At 27.6% G+C, this 10,804-nt stretch overlaps 1 long non-coding RNA gene across 2 annotated transcripts; it reads right to left on the reverse strand.

Moving 5' to 3' along the window:
- Window positions 1-2,227: 2,227 nt before the first annotated feature.
- Window positions 2,228-7,197, reverse strand: LOC118484880. Of its 2 annotated transcripts, none has more exons than XR_004874827.1 (3): window positions 7,123-7,197; window positions 2,787-2,893; window positions 2,228-2,344 (listed from the first exon to the last, which is right to left on the reverse strand). It is a non-coding gene; the product is annotated as an uncharacterized LOC118484880 (long non-coding RNA). The 2 variants fall into 2 exon arrangements; XR_004874826.1 differs by lacking the exon at window positions 7,123-7,197 and adding an exon at window positions 5,467-5,518.
- Between the last annotated feature and the right edge of the window lie 3,607 nt (window positions 7,198-10,804).

Genomic DNA, 10,804 nt, shown 5'->3' on the forward strand with positions numbered 1-10,804 from the left:
AACAAAAAAAAATAAAGTCGAGCGAAAAGCAGACGTAAAATCTTTGAATCACGCACACTCGTTGCAGAGAAATTAAACCGATACGTAAAACATAGAAAAAAATAACTAAGTCAATCCAGGATCTGCGCGTTGGACGAACTTGTCAAACGGAGAAAATAGATGTGTTGCGATGGGCCAGTTAAACAGCAAAAAATATACGAAAAAATGTTGAACCCAACACACACGTTGCGGTGCGTTAACTTACTTAACTCACAAAAAATAGAACAAAACGAAAAATTTGAGAAAGGAAAAGTATGATGGACCAAAATTGAAAATAAAAAAGAGTTGAGATTAAATTGTAAAAGATGAAAAATTGTGGGTAAAAAGTAAAAAAAAAAAAAAACAAAAGGGTCTAAATTTCAAAATTGAAGTTATTTATTAATCTTAGATAAAGATAAGGATAAAAATAAGTGATATCTATATATTAGTTATTAATATTAATATTCAAATAAATTTATTAAACAAATATAAATAAAATTTATGAGGTTGAAGAAGAGAATGCCATATGACATTATTTAAAGTCTTTTATTATAAGTTAGAAGTATCAAATATATATAAACTAGGTTATCACCCGCGAACTTCGCGGGTAGAAACATTAACTTTATATTAATCGAACTATGTCATTAAATAAAATAAAAATACATGTTTTCGAACATAATTTTTTTTATAATTGTTTTGAATTGAAAGTTGTAGTCATTGGGTTGCGAGTAAGGTCAGAAACTTCGGGCAAGAACCAGAGGCAGAAACTTGCCTCATTGAATGACCCAAGAAACAAAAAAAACTTTTATTTTTTATAATAAAATATACGCATGGAGTTGTTCGAACCTACAAAAGAAACTCATTTAATTAAATTTAGAAATTAATTAAAAGTTTACATAAGAAAATATAAACAACAAAAACTTTATTCATTAAATATACATTATATATTTTTTTAACAATCATGACCAATCGAAATATAACAAATTAGTAACATGGAGATTAATATAGTGTTGATTGTTCCCATTTTCAAATAATCACTTGCTTATTAAAAAATTCCATTAACTTTGAAGGCATTAAACTGACTTGCTAATGGTATTCATTCATACCTAATACGATACGCTAATCAATAAATAAAACACACACACTAAAAAACCATTCAAATAATAATGTTGAGTAAATCATTCAAAACTCTATCCAAATGTACTCAATGGTAACAAAACACACAACAAAGTGAAACCATCATGCTGCCTCCTGCAATTGAGGTGCCTACATAAAGAGGTACTGCAGAAAACATAGATTAAACTAATCGCTCTTAAGACGATACATTTTTCGTATAAAATGAGCGAAACTTAATCTTCCAAGTACCTCGAATGGTTTGCCGGATCGTTCAAAATCCAGTATGTTTAGAGCAACTTCACAGCTCTATGAAACAATTCTGCTCTGGATCTTTGGAGAATTCCTCAAGTAGAGATATACATTGGTCCTCTACAAAAATGGTTTATTAAGGTTAAAAACATAAAGTTTTTCATAAAAGTGTCCCGAGTCAACCCAACAGAGCCGTTTTGACCCTAAAAACCATATTTGACTACCTACTCAACATAGTCCATTTTCCACCAAATGTTATTAAAAAGTATAGTAGATTTTAGAAGCATGGGTACCTTATATTTTTGGTTTTAAAAAAATGTGGCAACTCTCTCTCTCTCTCTCATTTTCTTTATGTTAAATTGTTTTTTTCCCTTTTCCTTTCAGTTTTTCGTTCAGTATATAATTCAGTTTATAACAACCTCTCATTTTTTATACTTAAATGTGAATCTAATAAGTTCTGTTCAAACTTATTTGTCTACAATCAACAAAATCTCATATAACCAGCAATTTCATGCGTAATCAAAGGTGTCACAATCAAACACAGACATCAATAAATCTACACACTTTCTCAAAACATAATCTCTAACATCACTAACCTGTATCAACAATTCAAACCCTAACTAATGTGTTGTGCACTCACTAATATCTGCTACACACGTCTCACTTATTCATCTTCACAACTTCAAACACATCTTATCTAATACCTTATGCCAATCAACAAAATCTCATATATCAATCAGCAATACAATGCACAATCAAAGACCTCACAATCAATTTCAAACATCAATCAATATACAAAATTTCTCAAGACACAAAGTCTAATATCACTAACCTGATGCGCTACTGCTCAATAATGTGTCGGTGCCATAAAAACTTCATAACCCTAACTAATGTGTTAACTTGCCAAGGCTCAAGGCTGTATCTTATCCCAATGTTGTTTGTCCGACGCATCGTCACAAATCTAACAACCGAGTCAATCAAACTATTAGCTAAAAAATTAAAATAATGATTGAGTTCAAAATTTAAAATTTAAAATCTGAAAATCAAATCACTAATATCTAATCTCGTAAATCAAGCAAACTTATTAGGAAAGTCTAACCTTGCCAAGCAAAACCAACCGACATGGTACCAATTTCCAGCCATCGCTACTGCTCAATAATGTGTCGGTGCCATGAAAAACTTCATAACCCTAACTAATGTGTTAACTTGCCAAGGCTCAAGGCTGTATCTTATCCCAATGTTGTTTGTCCGACGCAATCTAACAACCGAGTCAATCAAACTATTAGCTAAAAAATTAAAATAATGATTGAGTTCAAAATTTAAAATTTAAAATTTAAAATCTGAAAATCAAATCACTAATATCTAATCTCGTAAATCAAGCAAACTTATTAGGAAAGTCTAACCTTGCCAAGCAAAACCAACCGACATGGTACCAATTTCCAGCCATAGCAAGCATATCTCTGTCCAACATAGTTGCAGCCAAAAACTCCAGACCATCCAAAATAAACACCTAATGAATCAAAATAAAAACACATAAACCTTGAATATTACTCAATTTATGACTACTATCCCACAAAACAAAACTTTGTCAACAAATTATACTAACTTATGCAATGGTAAACCATAAAAATAACAAATTAATTTAGATGATTAGCCTTGCAGGAAACCAAAATCGGGAAAGTTTACCTGAATTGTTAACGAAAAAAATCAGACTCAGATTGGGTTACTTAAGCGGATATTAATCACTGGAATAAGATCTGGTATCAAACATAAGAGCACACATGAGTTGATTAACGGAACAAAATGGTGAGGAAAAGAATATACATCAGTTAATCGAATAGAGATCAATTTCCCATAGGATCCCATTCAAGATATATAGATATATAGATATAGATAAAGAAATGTGCAAGATATACCTTTCCTTCAACTTCTCATAGGATCTCATTCAAGAGTTCCTTGTAAGGGAAGGAGTCTGAAAGAAGTTTATCACCAAAAATTACAAAACACAGTTTGAATTAGATATGCAACTCGAGTACAAAAACAATAGTCGAAGACTCGAAGCATTCCTAAAATTACAAATAATATAGTCAAAGCATCTGATAAAAAAACATCAAGATTTCAAAGCATTCAAAATTTAAAATCAAACACAATAATGATTTACTTCAAAATTTAAATTCAAAATAATGATTGGCTTCAAAAATTAAAATTTAAAATCTGAAAATCAAATCACTAATATCCAATCCCATAAATCAAGCAAACTTATTAAGAAAGTCTAACCTTTCAAATTTAAATTCAATTTACATATTCGAAATTTAAAATCAAACATATTAATGGCAAACTTTCAAATTTAAGTTTAAAATAATAACTGACTTCGAAATTGAAAATTTAAAATCAAGCACAACAATGGTTTACTTCAAAATTTAAATTTAAAATGATGATTGACTTCAAAATTTAAAATTTAAAATCTGAAAATCAAATCACTAATATCCAATCCCGTAAATCAAGCAAAGTTATTAGGAAAGTCTAACCTTGTCAAGCAAAACCAAGCGGCAATTTCAGTTTTTCGTTTGTTTATAACAACCTCTCATTTTTTATACTTAAATGTGAATCTAATAAATTCTGTTCAAACTTATTTATTTACAATCAACAAAAGCTCATATAACCAGCAATTTCATGCGCAATCAAAGGTGTCACAATCAAATACAGACATCAATAAATCTACACACTTTCTCAAAACACAATCTCTAACATGACTAACCTGTATCAATAATTCAAAACCCTAACTAATGTGTTGTGCACTCACTAATATCTACTACGCACGTCTCACTTATTCATCTTCACAACTTCAAACACATCTTATCTAATACCATATGCCAATCAACAAAATCTCATATATCAATCAGCAATACAATATACAATCAAAGACCTCACAATCAATTTCAAACATCAATCAATATACAAAATTTCTCAAGACAAAAATTCTCATATCACTAAGCTGATGCGCTACTGCTCAATAATGTGTCGGTGCCATGAAAAACTTCATAATCCTAACTAAAGTGTTAACTTGCCAAGGCTCAAGGCTGTATCTCATCCCAATGTTGTTTGTCCGACGCATCATCACAAATCTAAAAACCGAGTCAACAAACTATTAGCTAAAAAATTAAAATAACGATTGAGTTCAAAATTTAAAATTTAAAATCTAAAAATCAAATCACTAATATCTAATCTCGTAGATCAATCAAACTTATTAGGAAAGTCTAACCTTGTCAAGCAAAACCAACCGACATGGTACCAATTTCCAGCCATAGCAAGCATATCTCTATCCAACATAGTTGCAGCCAAAAACTCCGGACCATCCAAAATAAACACCTAATGAATCAAAATAAAAACACATAAACCTTGAATATTACTCAATTTATGACTACTATCCCACAAAACAAAACTTTGTCAACAAATTATACTAACTTATGCAATGGTAAACCATAAAAATAACAAATTAATTTAGATGATTAGCCTTGCAGAAAACCCAAATCGGGAAAGTTTACCTGAATCGTTAACGAAAAAAATCAAACTCAGATTGGGTTACTCAAGCGGAAAGTAATCACTGGATTAAGATCGGGTATCAAACATAAGAGCACACATGAGTTGATTAACGGAACAAAATGGTGAGGAGAAAAATATACATCAGTGAATCGAAAAGAAATCAATTTCCCATAGGATCCCATTTAAAATAAATTCAAACACAATAATGGTTTACTTCAAAATTTAAATTTAAAATAATGATTGACTTGAAAATGTAAAATTTAAAATCTGAAAATCAAATCACTAATATCCAATCCCGTAAATCAAGCAAACTTATTAGAAAAGTCTAACCTTTCAAATTTAAATTCAATTTACAGATTCGAAATTTAAAATGAAACACATTAATAGAAAACTTTCAAATTCAAATTTAAAATAATAATTGACTTCGAAATTGAAAATCTAAAATCAAACACAATAATGGTTTACTTCAAAATTTAAATTTAAAATAATGATTGACTTCAAAATTTAAAATTTAAAAATCAAATCACTAAGGAAACATACCAAAAATATAGGATCATATTCCTCAATCACCTTTAACAACGAATGAGAGATGTATTTAGGATCCATAACTGCAAAGTAAGTAACCACTGTTTTAAAAAATATATAGTGGTAATCTATTTATAGAAACAAAGTCAATTTACAGAAATTGAATCATAATTTCGAATACAAAAATCATCTTTAACAACAGTAATCTGTTTATAGAAACAAAAACAACTTTAAAAATGAAATTAAAGACATCTTTAAAGAATTAACAACTAACTAAATACAAAAATTATAACTAAATGACTCACGATAAATCATCATCAATAATTTTAAGACATTAACATATGGAAGTTGTTCACCCCACAATAAGATTGCAAAATCATACGGTATTTCTTATCAATCGAAACAAAAAAAAACATATAAGTTGCAATAACTTATTGTGTGCACAAAACTGAAAACTTAAGAAACATACCAAAAATATAGAATCATAGTCCCCAATCAACATTAATAACGAAGGATCGTTGTTTTCATGATCCATAACTGCAATGGAAGTAACCACTGTTTTAACAAAATATAACGGTAATCTATTTATAGAAACAAAGTCTATTTACATAAACCGAATCATAATTTCGAATACAAAAATCATCTTTAACAACACTAATCTATTTATAGAAACAAAAACAACTTTAAAAGAAATTAAAGACATCTTTAAAGAATTAACAATTAACTAAATACAAAAATTATAACTAAATACAAAAAATTATAACTCACAAAACAAACCATAAGAATTTCAAAAGATAATCACATAAAATTTCAAATTAACAGCTAAAGAAAAAAATAAAAAAGAAAGACTATACATATTAAAAAACAAACAACAACAACAAAACTGAACTAACCTGTTTTTGGTCGACGAACAATTCGAAAAATATAGGATCATAGTCCTCAATCAACTTTAACAACGAAGGAGCGTTGTTTTCATGATCCATAACTGCAAAGTAGTAACCATTGTTTTAAAAAAAATATAACGGTAATCTATTTATAGAAACAAAGTCTATTTACTTCAAAATTTAAATTTAAAATAATGATTGACTTCAAAATTTAAAATTTAAAATCTGAAAATCAAATCACTAATATCCAATTTCGTAAATCAAGCAAACTTATTAGGAAAGTCTAACCTTTCAAATTTAAATTCAATTTACAAATTCGAAATTTAAAATCAAACACATTAATAGAAAACTTTCAAATTTAGATTTAAAATAATAATTGACTTCATAATTGTAAATTTAAAATCAAACAAAATAATGGTTTACTTCAAAATTTAAATTTAAAATAATGATTGATTTCAAAATTTAAAATTTAAAAATCAAATCACTAAGGAAACATACAAAAAATATAGGATCATATTCCTCAATCAACTTTAACAACGAATAAGAGTTGTTTTTAGGATCCATAACTGCAAAGGAAGTACCATTGTTTTAAAAAATATATAATGGTAATATATTTATAGAAACAAAGTCTATTTAAGGAAACCGAATCATAACTCCGAATACAAAAATCATCTTTAACAACAGTAATCTGTTTATAGAAACAAAAACAACTTTAAAAATACAATTAAAGGCGTCTTTAAAGAATTAACAACTAACTAAATACAAAAATTATAACTAAATGACTCACGATAAATCATCATCAATAATTTTAAGACATTGACATATGGAAGTTGTTCTCCCCACAATAAGGTTGCAAAATCATACGGTATTTCATATCAATCGAAACAAAAAAAACATAGAAGTTGCAATAACTTATTGTGTGCACAAAACTGAAAACTTAAGAAACATACCAAAAATATAGGATCATAGTCCCCAATCAACTTTAACAACGAAGGAGCGTTGTTTTCATGATCCATAACTGCAATGGAAGTAACCACTGTTTTAAAAAATATAACGGTAATCTATTTATAGAAACAAAGTCTATTTACATAAACCGAATCATAATTTCGAATACAAAAATCATCTTTAACAACACTAATCTATTTATAGAAACAAAAACAACTTTAAAAATAAATTAAAGACATTTTTAAAGAATTAACAATTAACTAAATACAAAAATTATAACTAAATACAAAAAATTATAACTCACAAAACAAACCATAAGAACTTCAAAAGATAATCACATAAAATTTCAAATTAGCACCTAAAGAAAAAAAATAAAAAAGAAAGAATATACATATCAAAAAACAAACAACAACAACAAAACTGAACTAACCTGTTTTTGGTCGACGAACAATTCGAAAAATATAGGATCATAGTCCTCAATCAACTTTAACAACGAAGGAACGTTGTTTTCATGATCCATAACTGCAAAGGAAGTAACCACTGTTTTAAAAAAATATAACGGTAATCTATTTATAGAAACAAAGTCTATTAATTCAAAATTTAAATTTAAAATAATGATTTACTTCAAAATTTAAAATTTAAAATCTGAAAATCAAATCATTAATATCTAATCCCGTAAATCAAGCAAACTTATTAGGAAAGTCTAACCTTTCAAATTTAAATTCAATTTACAGATTCGAAATTTAAAATTAAACACATTAATGGAAAACTTTCAAATTTAGATTTAAAATAATAATTGACTTCGTAATTGTAAATTTAAAATCAAACAAAATAATGGTTTACTTCAAAATTTAAATTTAAGATAATGATTGATTTTAAAATTTAAAATTTAAAATTTAAAAATCAAATCACTAAGAAAACATACCAAAAATATAGGATCATATTCCTCAATCAACTTTAACAACGAATGAGAGTTGTTTTTAGGATCCATAACTGCAAAGGAAGTACCATTGTTTTAAAAAATATATAATGGTAATATACTTATAGAAACAAAGTCTATTTACATAAACCGAATCATAACTCCGAATACAAAAATCATCTTTAACAACAGTAATCTGTTTATAGAAACAAAAACAACTTTAAAAATGAAATTAAAGGCATCTTTAAAGAATTAACAACTAACTAAATACAAAAAATATAACTAAATGACTCACGATAAATCATCATCAATAATTTTAAGACATTGACATATGGAAGTTGTTCTCCCCACAATAAGGTTGCAAAATCATACGGTATTTCCTATCAATCTAAACAAAAAAAACATATAAGTTGCAATAACTTATTGTGTGCACAAAACTGAAAACTTAAGAAACATACCAAAAATATAGGATCATAGTCCCCAATCAACTTTAACAACGAAGGAGCGTTGTTTTCATGATCCATAGCTGCAATGGAAGTAACCATTGTTTAAAAAAATATAACGGTAATCTATTTATAGAAACAAAGTCTATTTACAGAAACCGAATCATAATTTCGAATACAAAAATCATCTTTAACAACACAAATCTATTTATAGAAACAAAAAGAAATTTAAAAAGAAATTAAAGACATCTTTAAAGAATTAACAATTAACTAAATACAAAAATTATAACTAAATACAAAAAATTATAACTCTCAAAACAAACCATAAGAACTTAAAAAGATAATCACATAAAATTTCAAATTAACACCTAAAGACAAAAATAAAAAAGAAAGACTATACATATCAAAAAACAAACAACACCAACAAAACTGAACTAACCTGTTTTTGGTCGACGAACAATTCGAAAAATATAGGATCGTAGTCCTCAATCAACTTTAACAACGAAGGAACGTTGTTTTCATGATCCATAACTGCAAAGGAAGTAACCATTGTTTAAAAAAAATATAACGGTAATCTATTTATAGAAACAAAGTCTATTTACAGAAACCGAATCATAATTTCGAATACAAAAATCATCTTTAACAACACTAATCTATTTATAGAAACAAAAACATATTTAAAAAGAAATTAAAGACATATTTAAAGAATTAAAAACTGTTTAAACACAAAAATTATAACTAAATACAAAAAATTATAACTCACAAAACAAACCATAAGAATTTCAAAAGATAATCACATAAAATTTCAAATTAATGCCTAAAGACAAAAATAAAAAAGAAAGACTATACATATCAAAAAACAAACAACACCAACAAAACTGAACTAACCTGGTTTGGTCGACGAACAATTCGAGTCCAATTGTCACAAAAGATTGAGGGTTTACCATGAGAAAAACAAACCATAAAACATTCAGAACATATGTTATTAATTTTTGAAAAAAAATATCGAACATAAAGGATAAAATCAAACCTACACAAACTTAAAAAAAAAAGAAAACAACTATAACACTTAACTAACCTCTGTTGTTTCACGAATGATCGGAGTCCGATTTTATCCAAGATTTAGGGTTCCACATGAAAAGCAAAATCAACAAAAATCAGTAAACTTGATAAATGTAGATGATGATAATAAAACCTCTTATCTTGATTTTGTTTGCAAAAAAACAAAAAGATAAATGTTCAATCGCTTGATTAAAGATACACAATAGATAAACAACAAATTAAAACAACATACCTTCAATTTTTATGATCAGATCTACAAAGTTTAGGACAAAGAAGAAGTTAATAGCATTCGACACAATCTTTATAAAATCAAGTTTCTATAGAATTGAATAACATAAATAAAGCAGATTTAGGATCGATTGTGTAGATTACAATTGTAAAACAAAGAAATCAGAAACAATAAAATCAAAAACATAGAAACATACCTTTGATTGGTTAATAGGATTGATTTGTGTGAAGAAGATGATGTTGCAGAGGTTTGGCTATGGTTTGGAATTGAGGATCTTGGTGGTGGCGATAGGAGAGAGGATGCAACTTAGTTTTTTAGGGTTTGTAAAGTGTGTGCAAGAAGAATGAGAAAAAAAAGGAAATATATACTATGACCCGAATTCAAAAAACCCGACCCAACACATTTCGGATCCCGCCTCTTTTTTCTTGGAATCGTGAATGTAGAAAGCAAAATGGGATTTCCCTCCTAAACTAAATTGCCACATCAGCCAAGATGGCCAAATAGAAATGCCACCTAGCCCAAATTCATCTCATTTATATATATATATATATAACACGTGAGCATAGTAACCATTTTGAGAACTTTACCCGTTTTTTAAGTTAGGAATAACTTAAAGAATTTAATAAAGAATATTCATTTTGAATAAATTAGAGGGGTAACTTTGTAGAATAGTAACTAAGTTTTAAAAGTGTTACAATTAGGTCACTCAAATTTTAAAAGTGTTCCAATCAGGTCACTCAATATTCATTTTTCATTAAAATTAAGGGTTTTTTCATCCATTTCACAGGTAACCGTGGTTATGTGGATTTTTATTTATTTTTCTCTTTTATTTGATGCTAACGTCGAGTGATGACATGGATTTTAACTTGTT

Source organism: Helianthus annuus, chromosome 12 (genome assembly GCF_002127325.2).
Source record: "Helianthus annuus cultivar XRQ/B chromosome 12, HanXRQr2.0-SUNRISE, whole genome shotgun sequence".
In the NCBI taxonomy this organism is placed as follows: Eukaryota; Viridiplantae; Streptophyta; class Magnoliopsida; order Asterales; family Asteraceae; genus Helianthus; species Helianthus annuus.